Genomic DNA, 11,804 nt, shown 5'->3' with positions numbered 1-11,804 from the left:
GTAAAGAAATGCAGTTGAGGTGGATGATGGGAGACATTTTGAGGGCAGAAACATCAAAACTTGATGGCCAATAAACTGGAAAGCCTAGAAGAAATGGATAAATTCCTAGACACATACACATACAGGCAACCAAAACAAAATTGTGACCAAGATTGAACCAGGAAGAATAGAAGGAGTAATAAAAAGCCAAGGACCCAATGGCTTCACTGCTGAATTCTACCAAATAGTCAAAGAAGAACTAATACCAATCCTACTCAAACTATTCCAAAAAATTAAGGAGAAGGGAATACTCCCAAACTCATTCTGTGAGTCCAGTATCACTCTGATACCAAACAGACAAAGAACACACAAAAAAGAGAACTCTCCACAAAATACTAGCAAACTGAATTCAATGAAGCATTAAGAAGATTATTCATCATGATCAAGTGGGATTCACCCCTGGGATGCAATGATGCTTCAACATATGCAAATCAATTAATGTGATATAGCATATCAACAGAACAAAGGACAAAAACCATATGATCATTTCAATTGATGCTGAAAAAGCATTCAATAAAATTCAACACCACTTCATGATAAAAACTCTCAAAAAATTAAGTATAGAAGGAGCATACCTCAACACTATAAAAGCCATGTATGACAAACCCGCAGCTAGTCTCGTACTGAATGGGGAAAAACTGAAACCCTTACCTTTAAGATCTGGAACATGACAGGATGCCTACTTTCACTACTGTTACTCATCATAGTACTGGAAGTTCTAGTTAGAGCAATCAGATAAGAGAAAGAAATAAAGTGCATCCAAATTGGAAAGAAAAAAGTCAAATTTTTCTTATTTTCAGACAATATGATCTTATATTTAGATAAACCTAGAGACTCCACAAAAAAACTATTAGAACTGATAAATAAATTCAGTAAAATTTCAGGACACAAAATCAACACATAAAAATCAGTAGCATTTCTAGTTGCCAACAGCAAATAATCTGAAATAGAAAACAAGAAAATAATCCCATTTATAATAGCTACAAATAAAATAAAGTACCTATGAATAAACTTAACCAAAGAAGTAAAAGTTCTCTACAATGAAAACTATAAAACATTGATGAAAGAAATGGAAGAGGACACGTAAAATGGAAAGATATCCCATGCTCATGGATTAGAGGAATCAATATTGTTAAAATGTCCATACTGCCCAAAGCAATCTACAGATTCAATGCAATCCCAGTCAAAATACCAATAACATTCTTCACAGAAATGGAAAAAAAATCCTAAAATTTATATGTAACCATGAAAGACCCAGAATAGCCAAAGCCATCCTGAGCAAAAAGAACAAAAGTGGAAGAATCATATTACTTGACTTTAAATTTTACTATAGAGCTATAGTAACCAAAACAGCACAGTATTGGCATAAAAACAGACACATAGACCAATGCAACAGAATAGAGAATCCAGAAATAAATCCACACATCTATAGTGAACCTATCTTTGACAAATGTGCCAAGAACTTACATTGGAGAAAGGAAATTCTCTTCAATAAATGGTGCTGGGAAAACTGGATATCCATATGTGGAAGAATGAAACTAGACCTTTATCTCTCACCATATGCAAAAATCAAACCACAATGGATTAAATACTTAAATCTAAGACCTGAAACTATGAAACTACTAAAAGAAAATGTTGTGGAAATGCTTTAGGACATTGATTTGGGCAAGGATTTCTTGAGTAATACTCCAAAGCACAGGCAACCAAAACAAAATTGGACAAATGGGATCACATCAAGCAACAAAGCTTCTGCACAGCCAAGGAAGCAATCAACAAAGTAAGAGACAATGCAGAGAATGGGAGAAAATATTTGCAAACTACCCATCTGACAAGGGGTTAATAACTAGAATATATAGAGCTCCAGCAGCTCAATAGGAAAAAATCAAATAATACAATTTTAAAATGGGCAAAAGATCTAAATAGACATTTCTCAAAAGAAGACATATGAATGACGAACAGATATATGAAAAATGCTCAAAATCACTAATCATCAGAGAAATGCGAATCGAAACTACAAGATATCATCTTGCCCCAGTTAAAATGGCTATTATAAAAAAGACAGGCAATGCTATTTGAGGATGTGGAGAAGGGGGAAGCCTAGTACTCTGTTGGTGGGAATGGAAATTAGTGCAGCCACTATGGAGAACAGTAAGGAGGTTCCTCAAAAAACTACAAATAGAACTATTATGACCCAACGATTCCACTGCTAGGTACATACCCAAAAGACAGGAAATCAGTGTATAGAAAAGATATCTGGACTCCCATGTTTATTGCAGCACTATTCACAATAGACAAGGTTTGGAATCAACCTAAGTGTCCATCAAAGGTTGAGTGGATAGGGAAATTGTGGTACATATAAACAATGGAATACTATTCAGCCATGAAAAGAATGACATCCTGTCATTTGCAACAACAAGGATGGAACTGGAGAACATCATGTTAAGTGTTAAGTGTTAAATAAGCCAAGCATAGAAAGACAAATCGCACATATTCTCGCTCATATATGGGAATTAAATATTAAAACAGTCTATCTCATGGAGACAGAGAGTAGAATGATGGTTACCAGAGTGTAGGAATGGTAGTGGGGTGGATAAAGTGGGGATGGTTAATGGGTGCGAAATATAGTTAGTTATTTAGGTAGAATGAACAATACTCGATAGCACAACAAAGTGACTATAGTCAATAATAAGTTATGGTATACTTTAAAATAAGTAAAAGAGTGAAATTGGAATGTTCCTAACGCAAAGAAATGATCAATGCTTGAGGTGATGGATACCCCAATTACCCATATTTGATTATTACACACTATATGCCTGTATCAAAACATCACATTACCCCATAAATATATACAACTATTATGCCCATAATTAAAAAGAAAATTAAAAAAATAAAATGAATTAATACGCATTTTAAAATATTTTTTTAAAAACTTGGCAGGTGATGTTCATGAGGGCAATGGAAAGAAAAGTCAAAGATAGCAGATACTGGTTCTATGACCAGAAGGAAGACGGTGCCTTTAAATGATGTAGGTACTTGGAAGGAGGAACAGGTTTGGAAAGGACTTAAATGAGCCACTGGGAATAGGAGATGATCTGAGAAGAAGATACTGGCTTTGTTTTTGGCAGGACATTCAGGCAATTGTGAATCTGGGATTGGAGTGTAAGTGAAGAATTCAAACTGGAAAATTAAATTTGGAGGTTGTAGTTGACGACATGAGAATAGATGATATGTTATCTACTGCTATGTAACAAATTACCCCAAAACTTAGCGGATTGGAACAATAAGCGTTTACCATCTTATAGTGCCTGTGGGTCAGGGATCCTAGAGCATTGTGGCTGGGTGGTTACGGCTCAGGGTCTCTCATGAGGTTCCAACCAAGGTACCTGGGCTGCAGGATCCCCTTCTGAGCTCACTCACGTTGCTGTTGGCAGACGGCCTTGGCTCCTTACCAGATGAGCCTCTTCAAGGGCTGCTCGCAACGTGGCTTCCTCCCAGGTGAGTGATCCAGGAGAGGGAGAAAAGCCTGAGAGGCCCAAGAAGGAGACCACAGTCATTTATAACCTAATCTCAGAAGTGACATGCCATCACTTCTGCCAGTGCTCTTGGCCATACAGACCAACCCTGGTACAACCTGGGAGGAGACTCGCAGAAGGGCGTGAATACCAGGGGTGAGATCTTTGAGGGCCATCTTGGAGGCTGGCACCACAGATGAGCCCTCCAAGCACCTGCGTGTATTGTGAGAAAGGCAGGGAACTGTAGAAAGAACCCTGGGGCGCCCCAAGACGTGGATCAGAAGGAAGAAAAGAACCCAGCAAAGACAGAGGGAGAGCACTCAGAGAGGTGGCCAGAGACCCAGCAACGTCAGTGTGGCTGCAACAAGAGTGAAGCAAGATCCTAGAAAGAGTATAGAACCAACATTAAGTGCTGCAAGGATAGAAAAGCATATAAACTGTTAATTTTTTTTTAGTTTTAAAAATCTGAAGTTATATTTAACTTGGGACACATTATATTCTTGGGTTTTGTTTATTTATTTGTTTGTTTTTAACAGATTTCCTTTTTAATTCAGTTTTACTGGTGCTAATAGCCAAATCATTCTGAATCCCTGAAACACAGGCTGGCTAGATTCTGCGGCTCACCTGGGAGATTGGGCATTTGGAGGGGAGCTAGCTGGACCAGAGCTACGTCCACAGGTAATCTGCAGTGCACATAATTCCCAGGCAGACGCTCAGGGATCACTCACTAATGACATCTCCTGAGCTCCACATCTGATGTTATTCCACTTGTACACACGCTGAAAAGCCACAAAGAAGATAGTTCCTTCTCTTGAGACATTTTGACCCCTGAAAATTGGATATAACCTACCAGAACTGTATTTTTAAAGGACAAACTGTTCTCACTTAAAGCCAAATTGTTGACTTTGAGTGAGTGCGTGTGCTTGCCTTCTTGGCAATCTCTCATCACTTAATTTTGCTGGTGGGAGATCACAGTTCCAGCTTCAAAAATAAATTATATTGTAATGCTTTCTTAATTAAAAACCCTTTGAGTTGTGCTTACTGAAATCTGTTACATGGATTTAACTGATCTGCAGGGAAGAGATTTTCTGTTCTCCGAGGAATTAAAGAATTCAGAAAGGAAATGAATAGATGAAAATGTTCCAGTAATGAGATCCCTCTCTTTAATAATACATGTCACACTGAGGTATTATCTACCAGTAAGTTTACTTAACTTCAGTCAAATAAGAAGAACTAACCGGTCACTCAGAGAGCCCGAGCCCTGGGAAAAAGCTGGGTTCACATCCCAGCTCTTATATTTACCAACATGTCTTTCTTTGAGACTCAAAAACTGAATATGCTCAGTAGCAACATGGGGAAAATATGAACCATCTAGTAGGATAATGGGAAGGATAAACACTATATGTAAAGCACCCAGTGCATAATCAGGCCATGATAAATGGTGGCTGTTTTATCAAGAAATGATTCTTAACTCTTCTATCACCCCAGCAATGCTTTTTAAAGTGAATGCAGGAGGGACTTTCATCTTCCACTAGAGGTAAGGGTGAGTAGGGATGAGCATTAGAGACCCTGCTGCAGAGCTCAAAGGGCCTCACACTCATCTGCCATCTGATCTTCACACGAACTTTGTAGGGCATTTCTGATCTGGGGAAACTGAGGCATGTTCAGTCGACTGGTGCCCCCAGCAACACGAGGAGTGAACAGACTGCAGAGATGTCTAGATCCCATCTTCTTTCTGCCTAATATAATGACTCCTGAAAGGGCAGAAATACATGGAATAAGTAAAAAGTAGGATTGGAAGAAATGGATAAAGGTTTAAGTTATTTAATAATCACTTAAAACAATTTCAGGCTGGTTACTAATCTCCTACTCAGTCTGAAAACAATAAAGAGGGCATATTTGAACAACCTTTTGTCACATTCTGTGGAAGATATTCTGCTTTTCTGTACATTCTGCATAGATGCTATTCTGAAACTAATGTTTATACTAATTGTCTCCTAGGAAAAATCAGTATAATCTTAACACAGATGGGAGCTAAAAATTTTTATCACATTTTGATGAGGTGAAAGAGAGGTAAGCAGTGACATGGGAGGAACCAGGGGATGCCATGGGGCAGTATAGACTCTGTTTTAACCCTTTCGTGGATTAAATTCCCTTAATTTCCATAGTTTCTTCCTTGTAAAATAGGGTTGATGGTACTTATCTCACAGGGTGGTCAGGTGTTTCAAAATTAAAATGAGTCAGTAAAATTGGTATGTGAAAATATGTCAGGTACAAGGGACTATTTAAAGAGACAGACCAACATTTTATCTCTTTGTGAACTTTCCCAAAAGCCAAGTTTTTGCTCTTGTGATTTTACACACCAGGACCCGGTACACAGCTCTGGTCTCAGCCTGTTCTCCAATGCACTGCTCTTGTGGTTCGGGGCTCTCTGAGACTCTCCGCCCTCCACTGAGCGCTGCTCATTTAATCACCAAGACAGCAGGAACAGTCTTGATTCCACACCAAAGACAGCAAGTGGATTGTGCTTGATCAGTAATTTATACACTTTTAATGTATGAGAAGCTATTGTAAACATCAAAATATTTTGCAGATCCCCACTTGAATAACTATTGGGCTTTCAATATGTATTGATTTAGGAAATACTCATTCACACCCGGACTCCTGGGCCAGGCTCTAACACCTGCCCAGCCTGAATGATTGTTCATCTTCTTTTCTCCAATTTTCCCCTAAAAATATAGTCTTTAAGTGCATTTAAGAAGTATGTTTTTCTTCTTTGATGCAAGCCATGAGAAGCATTTTTCCATAGAAAACTGTAAATGGAAGGCAGAGTCCCCCCCCACACACACACACAAAAAGATAAAATCTATTTTACGTGCGCTGTTGCTATTTTTCTTGTTTTCCTATGTGTGGGTGAGAAGGGAAACCCAAGTCATCAGGACGTTGTCTCTATCTTCCCCTTTTCCTTTCCCACCCACAACCTTTATCAGCAACCTTTGAAATATTTACCTTTCCTATGCCTAGGACAGTGCCAGGAAGAGAGGGCCCAAGAATAGTCATCGAATGGATGTCCCGAGCTTTTCCCCTCCGTGGTGAGAAACACGTTGCCTAAACGTGGCAAGGAAGAGATTACTTTCGGGCACTGAACTAGAGTTGCTGATTATCTCTTACCAACCCACAACTCTTCCTAAGGCCGTCTCCTTTGCCCATAGGCCTTTCTATTCCAAATAACTTCCAGCCCGCTCCACAAAACACGATTTCAGGGATCAAGGTGGAGTTTCTGTCCCAGGGCAGAGCGTCAGCTGCCTCCTAGACAACCTCCGCCTGGTCTGGTCACTTGAGGGAAGGAGCTCAGCCGATCAGAGCTCTCTCAGGAAGGAGTCTGGGAGACAGGGAGACTGAGTCAGGAAGCAGAGATGAGCCGAAAGGCCATATGCTGGGTGGCTTTAAGGGGCGGGACTGAACCTGAGGTCAGCAGGTGGATGTTGGGAAAGCGGAGAATGGCTCTGACACAGAAGCAGAGCTGCCACCAGTGAGATTCCACGGCTCCTGAGAGGCAGGGAGAGGAGCCCACTTGACCTTCTTTTAAAAGCCCAGTTCTGGTTCCAGTTTGGGAGAATACTTACTACATGACTCCCCAACACCCACACACCACTTTTTCCTTTTTCCTTGAGGGAACTTGAGTGAGGATCTGTACCTTGAAACCAAGACAGAATTTTTGAGCTCTACCTAAGGAAGATTTGTACCTGCAGCCCTCACATAGCCTCAGGATGAGTCTTCAGAGTCCCTCAGGCTTGGGCCGACACTCCACCAGCACCATCATGGGGCACCCTGAAGCCGCTCCCGTTTCTCCTCTGATCCTGCACAGTATGGGATTCATAATCTCACTCCATGGGGCGAGCCCAAAGCTGACATCCCACAGACGTTTGGGTAAATCTAGTCCTCAAGTCACTAGTCAATAGATTGGGTGGAATATCTGAAGAGCTTTTTCAATAAAGTTCATTCTTGAGGGCTTCCCTGTAACAGCATAAAACGTAGAAATGTGATGGAGCTAGGAGGCTGTATTCAGCTACATGACAGCTATGTGTATGTATGTGTATATTTTACTATATGTATATAGTAAAAGTTGTCAGTACCAAAATGGAATCACTTATATCAAATCCTAACAAAATAGAGCCAGGAGGCCAAGAAGGAAGAGGCCTCACACACACATGCCTGTAACAGGAACTGCCACAAAGGACTTTCCCAAATGAATTTTCCAGTTAAGCCACTTCTATGAAGATCCTTTTCTACCAGTACCGCCAATGAACAAATGCCACCACTTGCGATAAGTCTCTTAACTGATGGTCTCTGTTTCAAAACCGCTTGCACAAACTTCTCCTTTTTGCTTTAAACGTCTCCCCTTGCCCCAACCCCCTTGGCCGTGCCTGTGCTTTGCCATGGCGCATCTAGAGCTGCAATTCCTTGCTATTCCCGAATAAACTCTTTGTTCAGCGAGTCGGTCTCTCTGTAGTTCATTTTAGATTGACATCATATTTTCATATATATAGGTACATAGCTATATTCACCAGCTACGTGGCCTTCAATAAATCAGTCACTTTGATCCGGTTTATTCATTTATAAAGGAGGAATTATGATCTTTGCCCAGTTTGCCTCATGGCTATGTGAAAATTAAATGAGATAAGAGATGTGAAAGTGTCCTGTAAACTCTTTAGCCCTTGGTCAGATGTGCGTCTTTGGCAGGCTGACAAAGATCCAGGAAGCAGGAATAGCAGCGCTCACAAAGTTTTCAGGCTCTGTCTGCTCTTAATGTAGCGACTGATGTGGCTCCTGATGGCAGCTACTCTTCAGGAAACGTGAGATCACACATGGTAAATCCATTGAGGAGGAGCTAAGAAACAGAAATGAGATGGGCACTTGTCCAAGGAAAAATGCCAGGACAGCAAATAATGATGAAAAATAAACTTTTCCCTTGCTTTTAATTTCAGGGGGAAAAAAAAAGATGAGAACCAAAGCTCAATGAAGAAGGAAAACATCTCAGGTAAAGATGTTTCCAAAATTAAGTATTTGTTCCTTAGGAAGGGACTTCCATGTGAACTTGCAGGAAAGATGAGAAAAACATAAAAAGCACAATCTGATCAGATCCCAAAGTGGATCATTATTTTAAAAACCAGATGGCATCACTGTGAGGAGGCAAGTGCAGGAAGGTCAGGCCAGTAAAGGACATAAAAATAACAGCAAAACCCAAATTCCCCAAATGCAGGAAGCAAATGGGGCCTGGGAAAGCTTTAATAAAAGGGCAATTAGGTGGGTGAGCACCTTCGTAACACCACCCTGTCTACAGCAGGAGACAACAATCACTGGGCTAAGTCTGGTATTTTAAGGGAAAAATGAAAGAACAGAGAGTAAAACAGAAGACACAGTTAAAAGGCAACTAGAACTTTTAGTCACATCAGCAGGGCCCCGTCCACAGGAAGCCTAAGGCATTTGCCTTTGTAAGTCCAGTTTTCCTAAGAAATCTGCAAAAACTCTTGAAAGATAATTAATTTTAATCATTTGAAGTATAAAATAAACATGTAATACATAATCAATTTAGACATAGGATAACAATTTTGTAAAGACAGGCATATAGAGATACTGTTTCCCAGCTCCGGATGGGTTAGAAATCGTTAGAAATCGCTGTTCTCCCCCTGCTGACTTTTCCAGACTCGTCTTCCGTGGCCCCCACACACAGACCGGATGTGTACGACCTGTAGCCAATTCCACAACCAACTGCCTCAGCCACTGTCAGTCGGTCCTTTACAAATGCCAACTGCTCTGTGAAGCCTGTCTCTCTAGACTTCTCTAGCACCTAGGTCACCTCACACAATGCTCCAGCTGGAAGCTCCTTGGGGCAGGGGTGGGGGGCTGTGTCTTGCACATATGTGCGTGCGTGCTGCACAGCCCAAGCACATAGTTGGTGCTTAATCATGAAGAATTTGAAAGATTTACTAAACCAGCAGGGACGTGACAAATGCTCTCACAATTCCAGGGGATGATGCCCAGAGCTGCCCAGTCCAGGACTGCTTGTCCTCATCAGGCCCTTCCCTTGTCCTCACTTTCATGCTTTAAAGTAACTTTTTATTCACTATGTTTTTACACAAGCCTCCTCATCCTTAGTGAAATAAAGGTATACATAAAATAATTTCATGTGGGGCTGTGTGTGTTTAGTGGAGAAGGGTGTGCCCCCAAAACAAATCCCTTGAAGCACCCCTCCTGCTCACCCCAGGTTTCCTCTCCAGCTGGGACAGACAAGCAGACAGATACCAGGGAGGTGATGGGAGTGTCCTGAGCAGCCTACAAGCTGGTGCCACTCGGTGCTTTGTTGTCATTCCTTAGGGCGCTTTTGCTTTCTATTTCTGTGTGATTCATTCATCCATCCATACATCCATTGAAAATTTACGGGGCGCTTATATCTGCCAGAAACTGGGGACAGAATGGTGAGGAAAGCAGTCAGTCTCACGGAAGACCTGCATAAGAAATTCAGTAGCCAGCCAGGTTAAGCACAGTGCTAAAAGAAGGGAAATAAACACGAGCCGGAATAATTGTGCAGGACTCCCCTTAAGAGTCCCGCCTCACTAGCGCCCCCTGCTGCCTGCACTGTGCCCGGAGCCTGTTCCAACATCAAGCGCTGCAGCTGGCCTGGCGCGCGCCCCCCCTCCCCCTCCCCGAGCATCTTCCTGGCACATCGGAGCTGGCGACTCCCTGGCTCCAGGCTCCAGAGAGGAAATGGCGATGGAACCTAGGCTAACGGAGAATCTGGTGTGGACAGTGTTTCCTCGGAGAGAAAGGGGTTTCCACGGCCAGGAGAATTCCAGGAGGTGGGGACCGCAGGGAGGGGAGATGCTGGCGCTGAGCGCAGGAAGGTGAAAAGGGCAGGCTGGAGCTGCCCGGATGCTTAGTGCTGTTCAGGGGGGCTGGGAGTTTCCTGTTGCTTCCCGTGAGCCCTTTTCTCCGCTTTCAGGAGAATAAGTGTATTTCATGAAAGGATGCAGATTCATAAAGTTAGCTGCTAAAAACTCCAGGGTGTACATGAGTTTTGCTCACTGAAAGCCTTTATTTAATGGGAATCTAGGAAGCGAGCTCATTTCCTAGAGCGTTAATTCATGGAAGAAGTGACTGGAGTCTTTTATGTCTTCTGGGCAACTACTGGGCACTTTGGTGGACTTGGCTCACGCGAGAAGGTGACAAACCTCAGAATTAGGAGACTCAGTTTTCTTCCTGGTTCTGCATGCCTTGGCTGTGTGACCCCCGGCAAGTCCCTCTCCCTCCTTGGGCTGTCTTTTTCTCATCTGTAAGAGCCCTTGTGTCTCTAGTGTCCTGTGACCACTTCCCTGTGATGGCATTTGAGAGGGAGGAGCTGGGAGTGGGCAGGAGGAGAGCTGGGGCAGCGGAGCGGGCGTGGGGTGGGGATGGGATGGGGCAGCCGCTGCGGGCAGAACGGGGAGCCCCGTCAGCCCCTGCCGACCACGGCAGAGCCTGGGTTTGGGGAAATGACGGTGAGCCCCAAGGACTGAGGAAACTCAATGAACCAAACAGCTACACTTCCTCCCCCTAAGCATGTCCTATGGTCTTTGCCAGGAACCGCGAAGAACGTAAAGAATGACCGGTGGTAGCTTTTGCCTGGCATTTGAAAACTGGGCTGGAGCAAGTGAAAAATGCCAGGGATTGTTAACCTTCTCACCCTGACCACACCCACATAGCTCAGCAGTGACTGCGGATGCATGCCACAGAGCTCGCTTAGGGGAACAGCTCAGGGGACATGAAGAAAAACAGAGGGAAAGCATATGGGCGGAAAAGACAAAGATTAGTTACAAGGCAGCGGGAACTGACGGGAAAGGCCACAGCAATTCTGGATTGCGTGATTCTGGGTTCTAGGAGGCAGGACTGTATTGTGGACAGAAAATCAATTCAAAAGAAGTCAAGAGACCTGATTTCTAGCGCTCTGTTCTTCCTTTACAAGCAGAGCACTCCTGAGCAAGTCACAAGTCACAACCGGAGACTGTAAGAGGACTTATATTTCTCTTTCCGGGAACTCTTTTCCTCCACGGAGTTAGCAGCAGAGGGGATGATCTCAGCCCTTTTAACAGAAAGAAAACATTCCTAAGAGTAAAGCTGAACAGATTCTAACTTAGTTCTTGCTGACTATATGATATATTTAAAAAAAAAATCATTCCAGTGATGTTTGCTATCTGATTCAGGTACACTTGAACT

The sequence above is a fragment of the Eulemur rufifrons genome, chromosome 8 (assembly GCF_041146395.1).
Source record: "Eulemur rufifrons isolate Redbay chromosome 8, OSU_ERuf_1, whole genome shotgun sequence".
In the NCBI taxonomy this organism is placed as follows: Eukaryota; Metazoa; Chordata; class Mammalia; order Primates; family Lemuridae; genus Eulemur; species Eulemur rufifrons.
This window is presented reverse-complemented; position numbering follows the sequence as displayed.